Here is a 25103-nt window from a genome sequence, read left to right as displayed (position 1 = left end):
TTTATTGTTGCATTTAGGGAAAAGTCTATGCTGTATTCACCAAAACACTCCAATAAGTACAGAAGTGCTGGCTATCTAATTCATGAAAAAACACACACTGCATTTGTTTAACAGCAAATTACATACAATAATCTGATGCATTGGTACAGAAAAGATTAGAATTAAAGCTTTACTGTCATTATAATGCAATACTACAACATTTTAAATGCACTTCCTCAGTTAAATGTGCAAAACATAAAAGTACAAAAAGTCTGTAGAAAGACTGTCCATAAAAGGCATTGTCAAAAAGTTAACAAGAGCACACTTCAGAGTTCAATAAATGTGTAAAATGTCAATTTGTGGCAGCACAGAAGGGCGTTTATAAAGAAACTACCAAACAGTATAAAGTGTAGTTTAACTTATCTCCACATTAACACAGTCACACTTAATTACTGATTTTATTTCATAAAGAATAGTAATAATGTCGTCTTTTTTAGCTGAAGTTTTACAGATTTTTCCTATTTTGTGACATTGCTAGTAATAACTAGTAAGATGACATAAACAGATCTTAATTTATAATGACTGTAAAAAAAAAAAAAAAACGACTAGGGCTGAACCCGAATATCCGAATACTCGTTTGCTATGGTGGTATCCGGATATTAATTTTGGTATCCGAATATTCCGCCGGTCGGACGTTACCGGGCGGAACGAATATTCGGCGTTACTGTCTTCCCTCCGCCTTCGGCCCACATCGGCTCCTATTGGCTCATCCCGTCGTGTGATCACATAAACATATACACATATGCCTATGACATACACACATATGTCTATGTGATCACCCCCTCTTCCCCCCAGACGAAAATGGGAATATACTGGGCTCGTCTCTTCCCTTCGCCCCACTTCGGCTCATCCCACCGTTTTCGGTTCATCTCGCCTCATCCATTCGTGTTTGTTACCACCACCCGAATGGCCAGGTGGCTGCAGACTCTGACGTCACGCTTCACTTTGTTGCATAAACACAAGACAAGATGCTGAAGACCTCCGCTGTTTGGGAATTCTTCAGTTTAACTGAAGACAAAACGAAGGCAGTGTGCAAAATTTGCATCCGGGAGACCAGACGAATGGATCCAAATACTCGGGGGGATCTCCTCTCCGGTCTGGGAGACCAGACAAACGGATCCGAATATTCGGGCCATCCCCCCCACCACAGTACGGCTACATATTACTAATATGTCTGATTAAATGCAAATAAACATGTTTCGACTGATGGGACAACTCAAATCTTGCAGCAGGTGATCCAAAAATGAACTATGCCACACCTCGTGTGTAAAATCTGATCCACAAAAATCGAGCAGATATCCGAATTTTTCACATACATGTGCAAGACTTTACACACTACCTGAATCCCGAGTTAGCTGGAGGTGACACGTATTGTCTTTGGCCTTGAATTAATGTGCCTGTAAATACGATTTTTTTTTCTTCTTCTCCCCCCCTCATTCCTATTTGTTAAGTTATTCATAGAACTGCTGATTGCAGGCAGCCGTCAGAGCTAAATGAGGGCCTTTGTTATTGTTGAGTAATTAGGACAGCCATCATCGTGCTCCGAGATGACAGGGTCAGTTAAATAGTTTCTCTCTCTCAGTAGTCGGCCGCTGATTATGGGAGCTCAGGCAGGCATCAGGCATCAGGCAGGCCTGGGAGCTGGAGCTGGGGAGGCACAGATGGGAGGAGAGGGGAGGAAAAGCAGGCCTTATCTCAGGCAATTAATCAGAGACACTCATATTGCGGGACAATTATTCAAAGCTCACTCCTGCATAACTCAGCCCAAGGTTCCAGTGGGCTCGCTGTCTCCCGCCGTCCCCCTCCGGACTGGAAGGTCAGCAAAGTGAAAGGAAGGGAGAAAAAAAAAAAAAAAAACGAAAGAGGCAAAGCGAGGTCAAAGTCGAGTCTCAAAGTTTTCTCTGGAGGCTTTTATTTTGGTGTTTATTCCCCGATGTGTTTACGTGTTGTTTTGGAGCGACATGGGCGTCGACTGTTAGCGTTTCGTTGTGTGTAAATGTGTGCGTTTGTTGTGTGTGTTGGGGCCCGGGGCCAGCATTATCGACATTCCTCGGTGGCAACAGCAGGGAGGCAAACGGAAAAGGAAATAGCTCGACTTCACCGCGGTTAAATATGGATCCCGGTGGCGGTGCAGAATCTGTTTATTAGCACCATCTTCATTAGCATTTCCACCCTGTTGGTATTTTAAAAAAGGGGGATTCGTGGCTGCTACAGTGAAGGTGACGTGTTTCCCGAAGAATTTCATAAAAACAAAGGGTTTAAATGACCCACTAATGTGCTATTTATGACTTTCAGTTTAAATGTTGATTTTTGTCTTCTTGTCTACTCCCCATTTGTTCCTAAACATGATACTAAAAGACTGAGAACACAAAACTACTTATTTATTATCCATTTTTCTTCTTCTAACTCAATATTTTTGAACTTGAGCATGTTTTCCGCATTATTTCCTTCTCTTTGCACCTAATACTCATTGATTTTAATTGCACTGATTCTTCGTATTGCAGTTCTGCCTCTACTGCTGTTGTCTCTGCTTCCAGTAGTTATTGCATGTCCTGAAAGTGCTTTGTTGCACTTTGATATATTTTTTACATACACCAGATTTTAATAGCCTTTTGACACAAATTTAAGATTGTAAAGTAAATAAATAAGTAAGTAAATAAAGTAAAAATGACATTATTGCTGGCGTCTGGCAAAGCTGCAACATCCCACTTGATAACAGGTTAAAATCAAGGATTACCTGAAGTTTCATTTGACTTTACAGACCGACTTGCTGATCCAGAACGGACCTGCCGAACTTCTGAAGACACATTTTTGTCATTACCTCAAAATAGTCGACTCAGATAATGTGTCTTCACTGAGGGTTTGTTTGCACGTCTGATTATTTTTGACTCATGCTCTTGCCAAGTGGGATCAGTTTATTTCGTGTAGTTTATTATCACATGTTTGTTATTGCTTCAGTGACTTTTTATCATTATCCAGCCATCTCTTATTTTCTTCATACTTGGCTTAGTTCCCTATTAAGCTTTTTAGTTTACATTAGCATACATTAAATAGATTTTTTTAATCATGTATTTCCCAGTTGCTTGTAAAGTGCTTTGAACAGCATTTGATTTGCATGAAAAATGCTTTATAAATATATTTTGATGAACTGATAGATCGATTTCTGTGATACCCAGAGCTCAACCATTAAAACCCTTACATTTTAGAGGCCCCTGTACTAAAGTTTTGACCAAATCTGTTATGAAAATGCACCTGGTGTCAGTTGTTAAAGGTTACCACGTCCTGCACTGTTCCTACAGAGACCACCTGGTATGACTATGATGGACATGGATGCAACATTTGTTGAGTTTCATTTCTTTACGTTAAAATTGGTCGAGTTGCAGCTGACATCAGTCACTCATTGTAATTAGGTGGTTATTTACGCTCTAATTTAAAGTCTTGGTTATGCAGAAGTATTTTTTTAATTTTTTTTGCTGGTGTTTTTTTAGATTCTACTTTGACCTGGATAAGATGAGTTACTGACAAGTGTCTCCAATCCACAGAGTCCAAAGTTTTTTTGTTTTATGGTCAGTTTTTCAGCTGTTGTTCACTAAATTTTTGGAAATTTTGTCAAGTAGAAGTTTTAAAAGTAGCCTGTGGAGCTTAAAGGGTTTGACTTTGATCTCAAGTGGACCGGACCAGTAAAATCCTAACATAATAACCGATAAAATACTCCAAATATTTCCCTTTGTTTTAGTGCAAAAAAGTACATTCTGAAAATGTTCACACTTAATGAGCTTTCTTTCTGCAAAACATGAGGATCAACCTGAATTTTTAAAGAAAAGTGCAATTTCAACAATATTACACCTCAGTTTATCATTTACACATCACAACTTCCAGATCAGAGTGTGGCACAAAACATTTGGTCACAGTTATCTGGAACTGAAGGATATAGTATTTTACAACTTGGCAAGATCTGGAAATGATTTTAAATTTACATTTGTTTCCACATCTGTGTTGTAACCCTGACCACCTGAACTGACACACCGCACAAACACAAGTAGGAACTATTAAGGAAGAAGGTTCATTTATCCCCCTGCCTTGTAAAAGTCTAAAATTTAAACATAAAAAATGCAGGAAAGTTGCGGAAGTGCATCAACGACAGGGTTCCACCAAACCCAACTCTCGTGCTGAAGCTGCTGACTTGCATTATATGGCACAATGTTCAGTGCCTTTAAATATTTTCAGTCAGCATTCATTTTCATCTGTGTAATTTTTATACTTTGCAAAGTCATCCTTATGTTTGACACCCCAGGGTTAAATCATAGTGAGCTAGTTCATCAGAATTTAAACACAACAAATCTGAAAATGGTGAATAACACACAAAAAGTGCAATACTTCTGTCTTAAATGATTTTTTGTACAAGTGTATGACTTTTTTTCCCTTTTAGCCTTTATTTTGTGCGATATAATGTTATTTTACGTTACTAAATATGATCAAAACTACAAAAATAAGTTGTAAACATTGTATCAGTTTTCATCTTGTGGCAGCTAAAACTTACAATTTTATCACACATGGGATATGCCACTATAATAAAGACATTTTAGTTTAACAAGTGCCTTATTTTGGATAGATTCTTCTCTCTATTACTATAGAAATATGACTTTAAAAATGGAATTGTCCTCCAAAAACAGAATAAACTTGTTGGAATCAATTTTCCATGACATGTTAATGGGAATTCAGCTCTAAAAGCTGTAATTGCTGCTTGAAAACCTGCCGTTTCTTCTCATTTTGCGCCTTAAAATAGTGAATTTCCCTTTAACAAAGCGTGTCACATATCAATATACCCAGTTATCAGTAAATAGATAATCGAGTGTCATCTTCAGGAGTGTATTGATACTGCCGAGATAAGGAAAAACCCTAGTGTGCTACAGTGTTATGTAAATCAGCAACAACCAAACTATTTTTAGCGAATTTCATCGGCCAGGAAGATGTGCTCGAGCAAAATAACAGCATGCAAATAAAACACGCAAAAAAAAAACTCTGGCCGACATTCAAAAGCATTCATCGCCTCGCCTCTTTTTTTTTCTCCTCCTTCCCTTCTCCTTTTCCTCTGCTCTCGTTCCAGCCCCAACCTGATCCACAAATGTCACCTCCACTCTATGTATAAAAGGAGAAGGAAGACATCGAAGAGGAGGAGGAGGAGGGAAGAAGGAGAGAGAGGGTGTCATAAAATGCAAATGCAGGCCTCGCGTCCGCTTTTTACAAATTAAATGTCAGGACATAAATATTGTCAGTTTCATTTTGCCGCCAGAAGGATGACAAATCCATATTCTCCTTTAAATAAAACTCTTATTGCGGCGGAGGGGTAATCATGGCAGAACAAAGCGCTGTGATTAACGATAGCAATTTATTGTATCTGGCGGCTGGCGAAGGCACCGGGCGAGCGACGGGAACAGAGAGACATCATGGTTATCATAATTCATATCGTAAATAACAGGGCCCAGCCAATCACAGGGAGCCGCCGATGTCATCCCAAATAACCTTTGATAACAATTACCATAGAAGGCAGTACAAACCCCGAAGTCACAATGTTATCTTATCCCCATTCTCTGCTTGTAGAATACAACACTATTACCATATAGATTAGACTATTTATAATGGTGCGTGTCATTCCGGGGTGCAGCTTTAAGTCGTGTAGCGTTGGATGGCGAGGTGGAGGTGTGTGGACGGTGCTAGGTGGCGACGGCGGACCTGTCTTTGGGAGGAGATTATAGCCGGGGTCTTTATGAGCAGCTGAATTGCCCTCTCGCTGTATCACACGGCAGCACATTGCCACGGCGGCCTCACAATGGCGGCGACGGCGGCGTGGTGGTTAAAGGGAGCGTGTGTGTGTGTTCCGAGGGAGGTAGGTGGGTGGAGGGGGAAAAAAAGCCGAGAGGAGGAGATATTAGCAGGGAAAACGTTGATAAGTGTTGGAGATTAGCGGCGGCGTATCTTGTCCGAGGTGTTGTTCCTCCTTGTTTTATCTGCTGATAGAAATTTTTTGCTGATGGAGAGCGGCGATAGGTGGAGGCCGCCGCCCACCCGCAGCTTCCTCCACCACCTGGAAATACACCCATTTTTAGACATTTATATTACAACCACGAGGAAATTTCAACTCAGTAACCACTTCAAGCCTCTAATACACAGTATCTTGTACAGTATTTACACGGTGGGATATTAGTTTAGTGACTAAAATCTGTGAAATTAAATGCCCCGTTTGGAATTTTTACCACCAGTAATGCTGGAAACAATGGCTTGTTTTGTACCTTATGTCCACTAATGCACATTTGAGATGATATGAATTTGCACTGAATTTTTTTTTCAACATTTTTACAAAAAATGTAATGTCCGAACTTACTACACCAAGTCTTTGATTTACAACGTCCTCGACTGACAGCGCTTCGTGATTACATCGCCATCTCCCATGAATTTATTTAGAAAATCTTGTTCCATCATTTCAACGTACGGCGTTTGCGATGTTAGAACAAATTTCGTACGGGAACTAGTTGGTGAGCGGAGGGGACAAACATGTTGTCATGCAGCATTACACAAGGAAGAAGGCTTTGTTTACATTCACTAGTTACATTCACCATTCGTCACATTATGCTTGTTCCACCTTATAGCGAAAATTGCGTTACGTTAGGAACGGAGTTCTGACTAAGTCGAGGACCCCCGATAATACATCTGGAAGTTATAGTTCAAGATAAGTACAGTTAAGCTCAGAGTGAGATATCAATGCCAAATTTCAATCAACAAGACAGGAGTGAAACTTTTACAATAAATATGAACGATTTCTATGTTTTTAAAAAAATATTTTTCCCAAAAATGCAATGTCCGAAATTACTACTATGCTTCATAATTTTAGTCAATATTTGAGAAAGTGTTGCTTCTACACCATTCCAAATGGTCTGATAAATTTCTACCACGTTCTTCAGCATTCTTACACACTATAAACTAAAGAACAGCTACAAGTTGCTTAATTAAAGGCACTTTTTAAAAAAAATTTTGCCCCTGGTTGTGCTACAAAACACTGCTAAACACCTGCACAGGTGAGACGACACATATTACTGCTATTGAATTGATCAGTGGTGGTGGCCTGGTCAGTCAGGATTCAAAATATGTCTTTTCATAAGAAACAAACGACATTGATCATGTTTCTTTGGGCTTCAGTACAGTTGAGCTCAAAATGAGCCATACCAAGTTTTGATAAACAAAATACTTTGTCAAAAATTAATTGTATGCCTTGAAATTGTCAACAACATTTGAGAAAGTACTGCTTCTACATTATTCAGAATGGTCTTATTAATTTTACCAAGTTCTGCAGGATTCTTTTACACTATAAACTAAATAACAGCTGCTTAAGTTGCTTAATTAAAGGCACCTTTTGGAATTTTTACCAGTAGTAGTGCAGTGAAACAGTGTTTAGATGGTAGCTTATGTCCACTGCTACGCATGTATTTGCACACCTGCACAGGTCAGATGATACGTATTCGTGCTAATACTGCTGTTGGATTCATCAGTGATTGTGGCCGGACCAGACAAAGTTTAAAATCTTAAAATAAACAACTTTCCAAACATTTTTTCAGCAAGAGACATGCATTAGTCATGTTCGTTAGGCCTTATGTACAGCTAAGTCCAAAATTTTTCATATCAATGTCAATGATGGTAGTAGAACTTTAACAATAAATTTGAACTCTTTCTGTTTTTTTTTTAAAATGTTATTCCAAAAATGCGATATCCTAAACTTATTGTATGCCTTGAAATTGTCACTAATGTTTAAGAAAATGCTGCTTCTACACTATTCCAAATGGTTTGATTAATTTCTGCTAAGTTCTGCAGGATTTTTAATACACTGTAAACTGTAGAACAGCTGCGATTGTTCACGTTAAATGCACCTTTTGGATTATATTACAATTAGTAGTTCTATGAAACAATGTTTTGTTTGTGTCTTCTGACTGCTGCATAGCTGACAGGATTCGTATTTGTGCTAGTTCTGCTATTGCCTTGATAAGTTATTGAAACTACTTTAAAAAGCACCTTTTTAACTGTTTGTATACAAAAAAGACACCATTAATCACATTTTAGGCTTTAAGCACAGTTAAGCCCAAGATTATTCATGCTAGTAAGTTTAAATTGATTAAGCTCAGACCAAGAGCACCTGCTAATTGCTAAATTAAAGTTGCATTTTAGAATTTTACCACTATTAGTGCTATGAAACGGTGTTCCGATGAGTGACTCCCCATTTTGTTCTTATTTTCTGACCAGTGCTGGACATGTATTTGCACAAATATGCACAGGTGAGACAAAACATATTAGTGCTGATGCTGCTAGGGACTGATCAATGATTGTAACGTTAATGGGGCAAGAAATTTGGCTTCACAACAGCGAAGCATCTGTAAGAGATATAAAAACAAGTGTTTCCATCAGGAAGAGACAACATTAATCATATCTGTTAGGCCTAAAGTACAGTTAAACCTCAAATTTCTCCAACCTATGCCAACATTTTGATTAACAATCAACAGAAACCGAGTTTTCATGATGAATTTCAATTATTTCTAAGTTGTTTCCCCCAACATTTTTCTTTAAAAAATGCCTTGATATTGTTGTAGATGTTTGAGAAAATGCTGCCTCTACACCTGGTAACATCTAGATTGTTCTACAGATTAAACTAAAGTGTAGAACAGCTGATACTCCAGTCAGTTATTGGTCAATTGCAAGTCAAGAAAAGCGCTAGTCTTACCCAAGTGTCTACACGATCCAGTGACCACAGAGTTTCACACCGAAGAATGGAAAAGTTTCTTGTAGGAAGTCACAAGTGAGCATTGTAATGGCAAAAATGGAAGAGGAAAAAGAAGCCAAAATCAAGACCAACCTTGTAAATCTGAACAACCTCGGTAGCAACATCTCAAGCAGACACTCCAACAGACCAAGAAAGTCACAAAAAGTCAAAATTCGGCATGAATGCTTTTGGGTTTCACTGTATCCATGTAGTTAGGTTTAGATGAGACATACTAAATGTAAACATATCTATATCTCGTGGTCAGAAAACCTGCAAAGTTTGAAAGACACAAACAGGAGAAAGCTGAGGTTCTTCAAGTGCAATGTTAAGCTTTTAGACATTCTTCTACATGAACTGTTGATTCTGGAACCAGTTCATCATTAATCTTTGGTATAAATTTTGATATTTAATTATTGTGAAAGAAATAGCAAAAATAAGTTCCCTCTAGCTTTAAAAATATGACATTTTTCTGTGTTTTCTGACTCTAAACATCATTTAAAAACTTTCCCGGATCCCAATACCGATCATAAACGCTCGCAGACTGACTATAAAAATCATCTGATATTGCAAAAACAGATGTCTGCACACGTATGTCATGGCCAAAATACGTCTGATTATGATGTTATAACAATACCTATAAAAGTTTCGAGAAGTAACAACAATCCTGTTGGTCGGTGTCATCTTTAGCTTTGTTTATTGTGTTTTTTTTGTTGCAAATTACGCTGAATAATAAATAGTATTACAGCAGGATTCAATTTTCTCCTTTACATATTGTAACTAAATGAAAACATTAAATTGCATATGAAGAATTAAATGAATGAGAGGTAGAAAAGCGTTGAAAGCAGCCTGGATTGGCAGATCTTCAGAGTTCCAGTGATTGAAAGCAAAACATACAGACTTTATTCATCCGCTCAAATAAACTCTGCGTTTGTGCGTCTCCTGCACACACCTGTGGTCCGACGTGAGACGGCAAAGAAAGAAACTGGAGAACAAAATAGCTTCAAAGGACACTCGATTCTTTACTTAGGAGGAGGAGTGTGAGACGAGAGGACGAGCACAAGGACGAGATAAAGCCGAGCGGGAGGCGACGAGGAAGAGAAGGGACCAAAGCAAGGACGAGGTGAAGGAGACGGAAGATATTACATTCTTGTGCTTAACTTCAGAGAAATTCACAGTTGTGCTTCCCTTCAGCGGCCGACTGTCCAATCCCGGCCCTCCCTCCCTGACGAAACACTTCCAGATCAAGTAACGCCGAGACAGCCTACAAGCCTGAGGTAGATTAGGAGACGATAGAAAAAAAGAAAGTAAAGTTGCATTTTTTAAAAGTCATGCTCAAGAGCAGTAGAGGGAGGAAGAGCGACCTCTGAGGATGTAAAATGATGTTGAAGCACTAGTCAGTGGTTATAATATCTGTAGTTTCTGGCACCGAGATCCCTGTGTGGGCTCGCGAACAGTTAATCTCTCCTGACAGCATCTTTATTTAAATAAAGATGCTGTCAGCGCTGTGTGCTTTCGCTTGCTTAAGAGGAGGACCTACAGTAGCTTCTGCAGGAGCCCAAATTGCTTTGACAAATCATGGCTGACGAGAGAAAGGAGCCTTCCTACCTGTGCACGGCTCGACATGCGTGATGGAAACACCTCAGCAGAACTTTGAGATCTGAAGACATCTGAAGGTGTCTCTGATATTAGAGCGGCTTAAACGGGAGATTATGCCTTTAATGAAAATGCAGATCCTCCTTTTCCGTTTTTACATCTTGAGCTGATATTAGAAGGCAGTTTGTTCCAAGTGCTAAGTTATGTTTTCATCATCATTGCAACATAAATATGAGTAATAAACGCACTGCAGGAGAATGTTTGAAATGCCAGATGGGTGCACGGAAAATCTTGACTAAATTTCAGGATTTCTCTTCAGAAATTGCATTCTGATATACTTTAGTTTCTTATTTTAGAGCGGAGATCACTAATTATCCGATGTGTGCGGACGGGTACAAGTAACTTTTTGTTTCCAGGAGTGGCCACCATTTCAAGTAGAAGAGATGCTGTTGTGTATTTAAGACAAAAAAGTTCAACCAAATAGTTCATTTATAATCTTAACACTGAAAATTCTGCCCATGTGTGATGAATATTTATCCAATTACAGCCAATCATGGGCCAATACAATGTGTTTTTATTGTTCCTCGGCTACCCGTTAGCATATTTTGGTTTAATAATAAGATTCTATAATGTGTCCATAAGCACAATTATGTTACTGAAATAGAAAAATCTCACTGATTAAAGAGCTTTTCTGACTTTGATTGTTAAATAACCTCCAGTTGACATGGCGCTCCAGTGAAGAAAAGTACAAGTTGTCATGTACTGTTAGCTCTTGATCCATCCTGCCTCCATGTCGGGGATCATTTAGAACCATGGTCCCCACATGGCGGACCGCGGTCCACTACCGGATCAGACGGCCAGAGGCCAATGTGGACCCGAGCCCAAGTCAAGCTGCCGAGCAAAAATTGCATCTTTTCTGGTCTCTGCAGTGCGCGCTAGCTGGGAACTGGGCGTGCAATTTCGGCAAGGCTTAACGTCACTTGTTTAGTTACCATCTCGCCAATACCCTTGCATTTTGCTCGCTCCTCTGCCTAATCAAATCACACCTCGTAGCCTACTAGGCACACGAAGATTACCGAGAACTTGCGATGTTGAAAACTGTCACGCCAGCTGCAGCAGAACCTTCAGAAGACTTGAGACGATTGTTGCAGAGGAAGGGAGAAGCAGATGAGAGCCGAACATCATGTCTGCGTCAAAAATCTGAAAGGTAGTCAATAAAAATAGGGTGTTTCATGACGAGTGGAAGGAGTTATTTGCGTTCATTTTACCCACTGGGAGCACACAGCCTGTGTGTCTCCTATGCGACCAGCATGTAGCCATTGTGAAAAGTAGCAACATCAAACGACACTACGAAAAACACGTGGCTAGTTTTGAGAGAGATTACCCCCTGAAATCTACTCTTTGGAGCCAGCATTTACTTGAGTCAAGAGCCCGGTATGATCGATCCAAACGCATCATGACCAGCGCCTTTACCGGCTAGCAGCGCGCACTTGAATGCTCCGTTTGTGTCGCCTGGGTTTTGGGCCAAAACAAAAAACCCTTCACTGACTGTGCGGTTGTTAAAAAGTGTGCCCACAAAATAGTCAAAACCTTGACTGATGGTAAACAACAACAAGAACTTTTTTGCACTCAAACCAGATGTGCCTGCCTAAAAAGATATTTTGTTCCTAAAGCAGATTTAATTTTAAATATTTGTAGCCTTGATGTTATTTAAAATCCACATACAAAAGCATGAAATGCAACCAAATGTAAAATGCTACTTTTATTTTTTTTAATAAACATTGTTGACTTTAAAAAATAAGTTTACTTTATTTCATTTGAAAGAAGGCAGTTATTGCCAATACAATTAAAGTAAATATTTCAAGAGTAATGCACCGGGAAAAAAAAAGTCCCCAGACCTGCAGATATTTCGTCTTGGTGAACCCATTGAAATTTGATGTGAAGACTCCTGATTTAGAATTATGTGATTATTGAAGTTACTGCTGTGGTTAAATGTGCACATCTTCATTCTATTTGGAGACACTCATACTGATCCTGCTGCAGGTTTTAAATTCAGATGAGAAATTTCTACAAACAACCGGGAGCAACATATTAATATGTGTGTGCACCTCCATCAACTAAAGGCACAAACTGTGGGTGAAGAATTCGAATCTTTTTGTTTGCACATGCCATTCAGTCATGTTCTGTATGTGGACATGTGACTTATCAAATGTCACCTTAGTTATGTGGGTCATGCAACGAAGAAAATGTCGAAAGATGTTTTTGGTGATTAGGAGAAAATATGTCTAAATGAGCAGGAAGAAATAAACTTCAGCTTCTTATAGTTAAATTGTCTATTTTTTGATTAATTGGGTGACAATCGTGTAATTTGGTCAGTAAAATCATACTCAAAAGAATTTTTAAAAACTGGTCAAGGTTTGGGGTTTATGTTAGCTTTCTGTAAAGCAGAAAGACAAAAGAACAAAGCTTATATTCCCCACTTAATGATTCCTGTATGTATAGTAGGCCAGTAAGGAACTTTGCCACTTTCAAATATGCTAGTGCTTTCATCCATTCTGACTATTTATAACCAGAAATAACCCTGATAATGTTGGTGACCTTTGACATTTGTCTAAATAAGTGCACGTAAAATCTGCTGTGGAGTCACCAGCTTTGTGAGATGTAGTAAAACGTAGCAACGGGGTGTATTTAGCTCAAACTGTGATCCTTTTCTAAAGCTAACCAAGCATGTCTGGTACCTAAACTTAACCAAACACCAACTGGAAATGCAAGTAAACACAAAGTGGAAACTCAAAAAGTAAACTACTAAAAGAAAACTACAATTATGGTCCATAACGGGGCTTGAACTCAAGTCTCCTGGGTCATTCTTACTTAGCCCACTCTCCAATTCTGGACATTTGTTTCTCTTTGTAAGTGCAAAATCTGGCTTCCACCGCTACTAAACGAGGTGATAACAGAGCTCCATTACATGAGGTGACAACTGAGGTCCATTAAAGGGGGTGACAACAATCTACTAATAGAAAGTGGAAAAGGTCCCAACTGGGTCAAATGTATGGGAATGAACTGCACTAATAACGGTCATTTAACAGTCAGAAACAGTTGTCATCGCAGTAGTGGACATATTGCAGCTTTTCCCTTATAGCGTGCAAACCCAATTTGAAACCAGGAATCTGCAGTTTTCACCCTTTTTGTGTGGCAGTAATCAAAATAATTCTTTGGTTTTTGGTAATTTTACAGTATGAGGAAGATATATTCAGTCGTTTATTTCTAAGGTGCACGTAGAAAGAAGGATCTTTTTGAAAGAAAGACGACTGGAATCAGATTTTGCTTTGTTTATATTTTAAATCAGTCACTTTCTTATACCTAAATGTGGCCTGTGTATCATCGTAATAGTAGTTGATGCAACAAATTTCGCCCAGCATCGAAAATTCTGTTCATGTGTGATGATAATTTATCAAATTACAGCCAATTATGGGCCAATAAAATGTGTTTTTATTGTCCCATTAGCATATTTTGGTTTATTGATCTGAGAGGGTACCTTCTGTAATGCATCTGTACGCACGATTATACAACAGAAATCTAAAAACATAGCATATGAAAGACATTTTCTGACCTTTTAGCACTCAATTTGAAACCAGAAAACTGCAGTTTGCACCTTTTTTCCTCATAACTTTAACTATAAAGTGACAGAAAACAAATAATTCTTTGGTTTTGGGTCACTTATTGCATTAAGACTTGCTGGTTACATGTGTCGAGGTAAATGGTCGACATAGAAAAAAGGATCTGGGTTAATTTATATTTGGTGTGGAAATCAATCAGTTTCTTACACCTGAATATGGCCTGCGTGTTGCCGTAATAGTAGATGATGCAGAACTTGATTCTTTCCGAGTTTAGAAATCCTGCTGCCTCTCTTTTCTCCCCCTCTCTCTCTCTTTACCCAGTTTTCTCCAACATTTCTCATCTCCTCTCTTAGATGGAATTCACAAAGTGATTTTCTCCTCGTTCCTCTAAATCTCTTGATCACTTTAATTTTTTGCTAGGCTGCTTCATCGGTGTCCTGGGAAAGAGAAAAGAGGAGGAAGGGGGCAGGAGGAAGAGAGGGGGGGGAAAGTCATCGGGCGAGAGACTGCAGATGAGGCCGGGCTTGAACGGGGAGAGAGAGAGAGAGTAGTATAGAGTTAAGGCTTTATCAGTGAGTGCCCTGAGGTATGTGGGGATGCTGCTGAATCCAGAGAGATTAGGGGAAAAATGCAGCACATGGCAGTAAGGGGCTTACGCCACAGCTTGTATTAGTTCAGGTGAAAAGAGTATTGCTTTTACATAAAACTGGACAAATCCAGCCACAATGCATTTCCCGTTGGACCACAATGGGGTCCTCTATCTGTGGACCTCACCTCCTGTCCCCCGGGTTCCCCAAAGCTCCTCTATCTAAACAGGAGTAGAGACTGAGGGAAGGAGGAGAAAACACAGATGGACATGGGAGGGAGGAGGAGATACGACCAAGCACCAGACTTCATGTTTGTTTTTTTTAAAGAGTTTACGGGAAAGCTGGTGGTCAGGAGATGGCAAAAGGCGTAATTTTCGCCGAGGACACGGGGGGTCGTGTCCACCTCGCTTTTCAATCCCCCTCGACTTCTACAATTTCAGTTTATTTACTAGCCAACACATCTCTGCAAACTGCATCTTCTTGCTGTTCTGAGGCCAAGATCAAGATGAGAAAAACTTAATAAAAGTGCCAATACATTCTGAAATGATGGTATTCAGTGCTCATATAGATGAAAAAAAACAAACCAAATGGTAAAATTCCAGCAGATGGGGCACCAAAAACTACTGTAAATTAATCAAACTGTAATTGTCAATAAAATATGAGATAAAATAGCTTTATTTTTTCAAAATGTGTCATTTTGTTCTTTTTAATGTCTAATTAAGACTATTTACAAAAACAAATGTAGGAGCATGGCAGATGAAAATAAATGTTTGATGTAAAAATGATCGATTAATGGTGCCAATTTCTCTATTGCATGTCTTTCTTTTAAAATGTCATTTTCAAGATGGTATAGTTAGTTGCTGAACACAAAGTGTGACCTAGATTAGTTAGGAAAGTATTTTAATATTAACCCCGATAACAAGTTTCCATTAGTCGCCATTCTCATGCAAACACTGGAAACAGCTATACATGTGTTGTTTAGACGCTCTAAGCAATGAAAGATGCAGATCTGTGGTCTCCAAGTTGATTAGTTGGTTATGTTGTCATCAGACTGAATTCTTACTGGTCAGAGAGTCTCTGGTGTTACTTTTTATCATGAGAAAAACTCTATCAACAGCCTTCCAGCATTAATCCGTTATTTTTGGCAGTGGCCAGACAAACTTCATGTAAACACTCCTGCATTTTCACAACTTTGAACTGGCCCAACCAGGTCTAACTTATTTAACTTTTAATGAATATTTACTCGAATTCTGCTCCAAACTAGTTGACACTAAGTCACCGACGTGGCTGCATTTTGTTCAGGAAAATGGCCAAAAAATCGAGTGTAAACTTTGCAACCAGCAGTTTGTGTAGCACAGCTTAGCAGCCAACATGCAGCACACCTAAAAACATTTCTATTTATCAGTAGTTCTTGCCCTGAATCACTAGATGACAGAGTTCTACTTTGAGAAATTATATGACTATGTGCAGCCCATCTGTTCCAAGTCTTCTGTTATCATTTCAGTATCAAACAACCAGGTTTAAGTGATTGAATATGCCGCAAGTAATAGCATTTAATGTTAATTTATAATTCATTTAAGCTAAAATGGTGGCAGGATGAGTCGAGTCAATGCCTTGTGGAACATTTCATCTAGAGATAACATGGAGATTCCTCTGATCAATCGATTAGTTGAAAAATGGATACTATTTCACTCAACTAAGGCTTTCTTTGGTTCACTGCAGCCTTTAAAATATGAAACATCTTTGTTGCATCCATGAAAGTTTTATGTTCTGTCTTGGAAGCACATGAACATGCCAAAGTTGCAAAAACAACTTTTAAACTTGCATCGTAAAGTTCCATCTTGCTTCCCGTAATCTAGTGAGCCATCTCTGTTTGCAACTAAGAAACTGCAAGTTGATGCAAGGAGACATGCTAGCGAAATGGCAGAACTATTGTCAGCGTCTTTTGTTGTACTATCTTTACTATTTGAAGAGCAGTACGTAAACGTGCATATTCTAAAAGCAATCATTTCCGACATGATTTTTTTCTTGAACTTTCTTCCCACTTCTGCCCTCAAACTGTCAGAGTTACGGAGCTACATCACAAAAAAGTTTTCAGGAAGATGGAGGACGAGATGAATAAAAACTGGTCGGAAAAATACTGAAAAGACAGCGGGGAGCTCGAGTTTGGTTTGACGGAAAAGATTGGAGATGAATGCGCTGAAGTGACTGAGCAAAAGGTCTCATCCTTCTCTTCGGGCGGCAGGTAAATGCTTCACTCAGACACTGAAGCCTCCCCATTACTTTCAGACGGGACTTTTATCTAAATCTTCTGTTCCTGAGGCGCGTTTATCAGCCAAGTTTTTCATCTTGAAATATAGGTTGGGTTTGAGCTTGGCCCGTGCACGTCTTTATCTTTCACCTGTCATGTACAGTAAAACCCCGCTAACAATGGCGCCTTACATTACACGCCTGCTCTGTATTCACGCTGTCGAGTCAGACATCCAAAAACGACACCCCTCCCATCCTCGCCATTATTGGCAGAACAATACCCTAAAAAAAAGCCAAGTTGGTAAAAAAAAAAAAAACCGAGGGAGAACCCTATCTTGCGACGGCGCTTAACATCAATTTGTGACACGATTAATCAATTTGGACCCCGTTTCTTCCTCGTCACCGGTTGAATAAAGAGCGGCGGCTGTTTGAAGGCGCCGGGGCTCATCACGATACGGCGCAGGTTAAGTAGGAGGCGCATGTTTTAGGATAGCGCCCCGCCGCTCCCTCTCGCCCTGAAACACTTAGCTGGTGATTAGCATAAGCTGATAGCGCTATCAGGAGCGTGCCATTGTGGTGACCCTGAAGCCCTCCACCACCACCGCCACCACCCACCCTACCCCGCTCTCCTCCCCCTTCTTCCTCCCTCTGAGAAGGTCTTATCGGGGATGTACAGGGCCTCTGTAGCCTCCTGGGGAGACAGTGGAGGTGGGGGAGGCGGCGGGGGGGCGGTTGGGATGGGAAAAGGAAGGCGGGGGTGATGAAGCCGTTGTCGAGCGTCTTTGGATGTGCCCTCTAATGTTTTCGTGCATTTCTGACGATGATATTAGATAATAAACTTCAGAGGCGCTTTCAAAAAATAAAGTTTGGAAGAGTTTTGTAAAGTGCAATTAAACAGATGATCAACTGATTAAGGAAGAAGAAGAAACCCATGGATGATGTTATGCACTTTTCTGTTTATTATTAATAGAAATGTTGTTGATCTTTAATGAGGAAGGTGACCTGCACGTATATAAAGCAAATAAAAAATAAAAAAAAAGATGACAATCGCAGCACTGACCTAAGCCCCGTGTCCCGTTTGCAAATTTGATTCTCTTAAATATAATTTAATTTGTAAATTTGGCACTCCTGTTGTAGGTTTTCTTTCATTCAGTTTAGCTGATTGACTTTAGTGTACATGAAGTGGGCTAATTCTTGAAAAAAGATTGTCGGATTCCCGTCTCTTGTACTTTCGTTGGGTGTTTTGTTGCTATTTCTTGGTGTTTTCTGGTAAAACTTGCTCTGAACTGCAGGAGCTTTGTGGCATCTTGTATGTTATAGGTTCTAATGGCTGCATTTTTCTCCTTGTTCTTACTAAACTTTCTTGCTTTGCTCTCCCTTTTAGCAGAGAAGGTGACCTGGACGTATATAAAGTCGTAAAAGGACGACAATCACAGCGCTAACCTGTTGTTTCCAGTTTTATCCTCTTAACTACTAGATAAGTTGGAAATCTAGCACTCTTGTTTTTGCTAAATTTATTCATTATTTGCTGATTATTAGTTAAGCTGAAAATCAATGGCAGTCCAGTTCTTGATTTTGCTAAATTTAGTCAGTTGATTGGTTTTAGTTTACAGGAAGAGGCCTAAATCTTGAAAGTAGATGGTCAAACTCACATCTCTGGTACTTTTGTTGGGTGTTTTGTTGCTATTTCTTGGTGTTTTCTGGTAAAACTTGCTCTGAACTGCAGCAGCTTTGTGGCATCTTGTATGTCCTGGATTCTGATGACTGTGTTTTTCTTCTTGGTCTTCTTAAACTTTGTTGTTTTGCCCTCCCTTTTAGCAGAGAAGGTGACTTGCACATATAGGAAGTCAAAAAAGGACAATTACAGCACTGACGTGAGTACTGTGTTTACAGTTTTTATTTATTAATTACTTGATAAGTTGGAAATTATGGCACTCCTGTTGTCGGTTTTGTTTAAATGAATTTACTTTATTGGCTTTAGTTACGGGAAGAGGCCTAAATCTTGAAAAAAGGTAGCCGGACACCTGTCTCTTGTAGTTTTTGTTGGGTGTTTTGTTGGTATTTCGTAGTGTTTTCTGCGAAACCTTGCTCTGAACTGCAGGAGCTTTGTGACATCTCATATGTTATGGATTCTAATGGCTGCGTTTGTCTTGTTCTTGTTAAACTTTCTTCTTTCACCTTCATTTCTGGCAGAGAAGGTGATCTGCACGTATATAAAGCTATGTTTATTTTGCTGACAATTAGATAAGTTTCAGTTTGGCTAAATTTAGTTTAGATGATCGTTTTCAGTTTATGGGAAGACGTCAGAATCCGTTGGTCTCAAGAGTAATGCCTGGACTCTCGTCTTTTATACTTTTGTTGGGATTTTTTTCTTACTGTTCTCTGGTACAACTTGCTTTAAACTGCATTAGCTTTTTCTTTTTCTTATAAGTTATGCCTTCTGTTGGTTAAACTTACAGACTGTAACAGAAAAAATGTGTCCACAGCTTTTGAGTCCGAAAGGATTGCCAAGAAATGTTACGGAAACAATCTCTGACTTTTCATCTGGTGCTGTTATCATCAGCTCAGATACGTCGGATTGTGACAAAAAATCTGAGAACCCAAGATAGTCACCAGTGTAAACATTATACCTGTTAAATACTAGCATTTTATTCCCAGGGTGTCAAATAATACCAGAGCCAGTGGGGTCTAAGAGTGGTGTATGAGGTGTCTTTTGGCATCAGAAAGACACCTTGAAATTCATCACCAATAGATCTAGCAGTGGTAGTTTTTCCAGTCTTAAATATACTTAAGAGGTGGATGGCTGGAGGCAGAATATAGAGTAGATGTAGAGTTTTGGTGCCTAAACTTAACAGCAAGACAAAATGAAATTGAAACTACAAAATTACATGTGAAAATGGTCCAACACAGGATTTTTGTCCAAGAGACTGAGGTCTGTGTCCTGTGTTGGACCACTGTTTTTTTTTCTCATTTAGTGTTGTTTACTTTAAATTTAGTTTTTACTGATTGTTTGATTGAGTTCAAACACCAAAACTACTTGGTTAGAGTTAGAAAAAGATCACAAATTGGGTTAAAATACGCCCTTTAGCAACTTGAAAGACATCTTGCAAGATAAACTTCTTGTTATTCAAAAACGTGTGGCCTCATGGCATCTATGTCTGATGTTCCTGGGTGTTTACAGGCCGTTCACACGACTCTGAGCATTGAAAAAAGGCATTTGGCTTCATTCAAATGTGACATTGAGTCCTAGCAAAGCAGGTCATGTTGAGAGTATCTTTGTTGTGAGAGTTTTGCTAAAAGCTTTGCTAATGTTTCTGTAAACTCTTACTTTAGTGTTATGCAACATGTGGGCAAAATATTTTTGAAAGTGTAGATTTTGACAGGAAAATATATCCTCTAATGTCTGTCTTCATGTCAACCCACAGCGTGCTTTTAGTCGTCCACGTACCAAACAAACCAGCAATCACGTTGGCACCAAAATGTTACCAAACTGCTCTTGACACTGTTGATTAACTATTATCCTTCTGATTATCTTGGGTTTTTTTTCAATTCTTGCACTTGAGCCATTTGTTGTTGTTTTCTCCCACCTTGACCTGGCTAAGTTAAATGACTCCAGCACTACTTAGAATTTTTGTTTGTTTGTCGGATTGCTCATGCATCTGCGGTTTATTCCAGCAATGAAAGCCGAAACAACGTATTTATTCTTTGGAAACCTAAAATCTGGGAAACAAGCTGTCAAAAAATGAAAAAAGTTTGGGATAATAGTTCTGTCATTTCACAAGCATGTCTCCTTGCTTTCCCTCATTTGAGTCTTCTTGCATCTTTGTTTTTACCTTCAAGGCTGTTAGAGGAAGGACACGCCTGTTTTTTCCCAGTTCAGCCTCCTCTCGAAGCCTCATCTCCTCAAAGTGCATCTAAGGGTTTGGAAGATCCTCCATGACCGTGGAAGAGGAAAGATTTTCGGGCCACCAGAGGAGAGAGGATGCAGGTTAACATCATGAAACACACTCCAGGAGTCCTGAAGGCTAAAGCATGATCACCTTTGTGGCTAAATCTCCACCTTAAAGTAGAAACTGACTGTATCCAGCCATCTCTTTCCCTTCATCTCAAAGTTTGACGGTTTATTTTCAAACTTGAACACACAAAGCAAGACTTAAAAGTTGATTCCGTCTCTTTTATATTCATGCTACCTATTTCAGGAGGCGTCCTCACCGGCGGCCTCCAAAATCACTCCTACGATACCTCGACGAGACTTTTCTTTGAGTTGCGAGGTGGGGGAAAAAAAGTATGATGAAACCACGAAACAATAACGAATGTGGCGACACATTTCTTGAAGGTAAGCAATTTCCATGCACGTTAAGAGCTTAGCATCGACGCAGCACTATTCATATCAGTTTACCATTATGATGCAAATGATAACAGTGGTGCCTGGCTCTCTCGTCTTCTCCCTTTTCTTCTGCACTTTCTACTATGAGCGGGGTACAGATGCACACCTACATTACAGTGTTCACACACACACACGATAAAATTCACCCAGCTCCATTGCTTATCCCCTTTGTTTGAGCTGATTGGATCTGTGGCGATCACATGTTTACCCAGAGCGCTATCTCTTTGAGAAACCTCCGTCACGGGTAGCAGAGAGTAACGTTTGCCTCTTTTTGTGTTTCCTTTTATTTTGGAGACGGGCACGCACACACGGTCTTTATGTATATATGCTAATAGGCTGGCTAACACGGTTTCACACTGTTTGTTTCTGAAAATGATGCAACTTGCCAGACATCCTTTTTTTTCTTTTTTTTTTTTGCTGATGTTCACAGTTTCTTTTTTTTCTCTCTCTCTCTTTCCCCTCGCTTTTTTCTCAGGGCGGCGGGCATTTTGGAGAGAGAGAGAGAGAGAGAGAGAGTGAGGAAAGGGAAGAAGAAGAAGGCAGGGAGGGGAAGAGGAGGACGAGGCGAGGAGGGGGAGGCGTGTGTTCAAAATCCACAAAGGTTTTGTAATAAATGCATCGGCGACAATAAAAACAAAAACATTAAAGGGAGAAAAGACGTGTTTCTGTGTTAAACAATTAGTGCTGCAGCATTAGAGCCGATCAGGAGGAGACAAAAGCTCGGCAGCAGCAGGGGTTTACCCCAGACACAAAGACACAAAGACAGATGCTCTGCAGCCCAGCCAAGCTACACCACCACACCAGCTTCCAGTGGAGCTGCATGGAACCACATCCACCATCCAGCCGTCTGTAGGTCTGCAGCAGAACGGCAAAGGAACGTAACTGGAACACTTCTACACGTCTGCTCTGAAATACTCAACTATGTGTATGTGTTTGTGGCTAGAATTAGAAGTTAGGATGAGATAAAACTTTATTTATTCCTCAGAACAAACAAAATGACAGAACATAAGAAAAGTAGGAAAACAAAAAGATATAAGTGCAAAATATTGCTGAAATATAATAAGTAAGCTAAAATAGAATGGTAAAAAGTAAATATTGCAATGATACAGAGAAAAGAAGTGATATCACAGATTAAAATGAGGAATTGCAGCTGAAAAATCAGATCAAAAATGAAATGTTGCACACAACTTTGACAAAGAATATTGCACATATAATGAAAATGGTGCACATTATAATGCAATATTCCACCTAAAAAAGGAAATGGAAATCCCACACATTGCATAGACAATGTTGTACAAAAAATGAATATTTCACATATAATCAAAATGTTGCACATGATAATGAACATGAAAAATGAAATGAACAAATATTGCATGTTACAATGACAATGTTTCACCTAAAATGTTAATATTACACATATAATCAAAATGTTTCACATGAAAATGAAATATTACACATAAAAAAAACTAAATGAAAACAGGAATTCTGCACATTATAGTGACAATATTGTGCATAAAAGTACATTTTTGCACATGTAATGAAGCTGTCACTGCTGATAATCAAATATTAAACATGAGAAGGAAATATTACACCTGAAAAATGAAGTGAAAAACGAAATGTTGCACATTAAATTGTCAGTAACACTATGAAAAATATTACTGTTAGCATTTAACCTTAAACTATCCAACTAACCGATCAGAACCAAACATTAACTCTAAATTCTAGTAGATCAATCATATTCCAGTTACAAAGAAACTGCAGTAATACCGCTGTAAGTGTTTTGCATCTATATTATTATGTTTAACTCTTATAATATTGCTCAGTAAGTTATAGGAACAACTAAGAGATAATGCACAACAAGACAATGGAGCGGCTTCTTGTAAATTTTTGACTATTGTGGAGGTAAAAATGTACTTTTTATAAATCATTTAGGATGAACATATTGCCTAATGTAGCGTAATAACACTAAAACCTCCAAAACAAGAAGAAGAAACGGACTGCATTTAAGTTTAGTTTATTTATCATTAATTAAATTTTGTCTCCAAACCCGAAAGATTATTTTCTGTCTAAAAGTTATATATTTAGTAGTTTCTGTGATGAAAATAATCCCTTCCTGCTTTAAAAGAGCTTAGATGCAACTCTATACAGTTCCCTCTTCTAGAATCCGCAGATCTATGAAGTCCTAGCTTTTATTTCCACTCACGCCTCCTCACTCTCTGCAGCCCGAGCACACCAGCTCATGTCAAACACTGTAAAACTACTCAACACAGCATAATTTCAGCTTGCAATATTGGAGTAATTCAGCCACAAATGTTCAAACTGGGGCTGCACAGTGGTTGGTGGTTAGCACCGTCGCCTTGGAGCTAGAAGATCCTTGGTTCGATCTTTCTGCATGAAGTTTGCATGTTCTCCCTGTGCATGTGTGGGTTTTCTTCGGATACTCCGGCTTCCTCCCACTGTCCAAAAACATACTGAGGTTTACTGGTGATTCTAAATTGTCCATAGGTGTGAATGTAAGTGTGATTGTTTGTCTCTATGTGTAGCCCTGTGACAGACTGGCAGAGGACCAGGACTTAATCATAGCTGAAGTCTAGAAATACGGGCACCGAAACGATTCATCACACAGAGATCACCACGACAACTGGGTTATGAACAAGTCATGGTGTGAAATTAAAACTAACCGCTGAAATGCAACTATTCGGTAAAATACTATGCTGTAAGTGATGTAAACAATAGCAGACTTATTTTACTCTAGTTTAGTACTACAGTAGACTAGGTAGTAGATACACTGCCCCCTGCAGTTTGGGAGCAGACGCTGCACGAAGTATAAAGTCACACACGGTCTCTCATGCGGATTTCCGTGTGGCTCATTCGTGCCGAAAGTATAGCCCAGTCTTTATAGTCCGTGCAGCATCTGCTCCTAAACTGCAGGGGGCACTGTATCGTAAACACGTCTATCTGGTCTACTCTAGTACTGAACTAGAGCAAAAGAAGTTTGCCATTGTTTACACCGCTTATAACATGGTATTTTACCGAATAGTTGCATTTCAGCAGTTAGTTTTAATTTCACACCATGAATTGTTCATAACCTGGTTGTCACGGTGGTCTCTGTGTGATGAATTGTTTAAGGGCTCGTATTTCTAGACTTCAGCTACGAAGGTCCTTGTCCTCTGCCATGTTTTTCCGTGTGGCTCTGTCCACATAGTTAGAAAAATGTTGAGGTGCACAACGCTGAAATTTTCCGCTTGAGAAGGGATGCTCAAGGGGGTTAAAATGATGTAATTTGTCCGTACGGAACCACACGGACCTCACGGATGCGGTAAGCATAAAACAGGTGTAAGTCAGCTGGGATAGACTCCAGCCCCCTAAACACTATAGATAATGGATGGATGTTCAAACTGGAAACTGATTCTTGGTCCTCGACCTCACCAGTAAACATCACAGGAGAAAGATTGTTTTATTTTTTTTCAACATAGTCTCCTTTAATTTCAGTGTATTTGGTCCACTGATGTTCAAGTTTCCCTTCATGGAAGAAGGTCTCATCTTGAGCTGCAAGATTGTCCCAAAGAGCACGCATGACTTTATCATCACTCTGAGTGAAGTGGCATCCAAGCAAGTAAGATTTCAGTTTCTCTGACTGCTTCAAATGTTTGAGATTTTGTGAACATTAGTTTAGTTACACTCCTTGTTTCCAGCTGAGGTTGAGAACTTTTTGAAGTACCCTTGCATAGAAGAGTGTGTCCAGTATGAACACTACTACTACCGCTTGTGTGTCATCGATAAGGATCAGTCATTACAATAACATACTGAGGAATTATTCTCAG

At 39.3% G+C, this 25103-nt stretch overlaps 1 long non-coding RNA gene across 1 annotated transcript in view; it reads left to right on the top strand.

Annotated features, from left to right (window-relative positions):
* The window catches only part of LOC127537089 (uncharacterized), a 66148-nt gene extending 42289 nt beyond the window's left edge, over positions 1–23859 (top strand). Inside the window, exons 3-5 of the long non-coding RNA XR_007946574.1 lie at positions 20733–20880; positions 21092–21228; positions 21755–23859. This is a non-coding gene — a long non-coding RNA (uncharacterized LOC127537089). The remainder of the gene's footprint in view (positions 1–20732; positions 20881–21091; positions 21229–21754) is intronic.
* Positions 23860–25103: the final 1244 nt, after the last annotated feature.

Source organism: Acanthochromis polyacanthus, chromosome 1 (genome assembly GCF_021347895.1).
Source record: "Acanthochromis polyacanthus isolate Apoly-LR-REF ecotype Palm Island chromosome 1, KAUST_Apoly_ChrSc, whole genome shotgun sequence".
Lineage (NCBI taxonomy): Eukaryota > Metazoa > Chordata > Actinopteri > Pomacentridae > Acanthochromis > Acanthochromis polyacanthus.
This window is presented reverse-complemented; position numbering and strand designations above follow the sequence as displayed.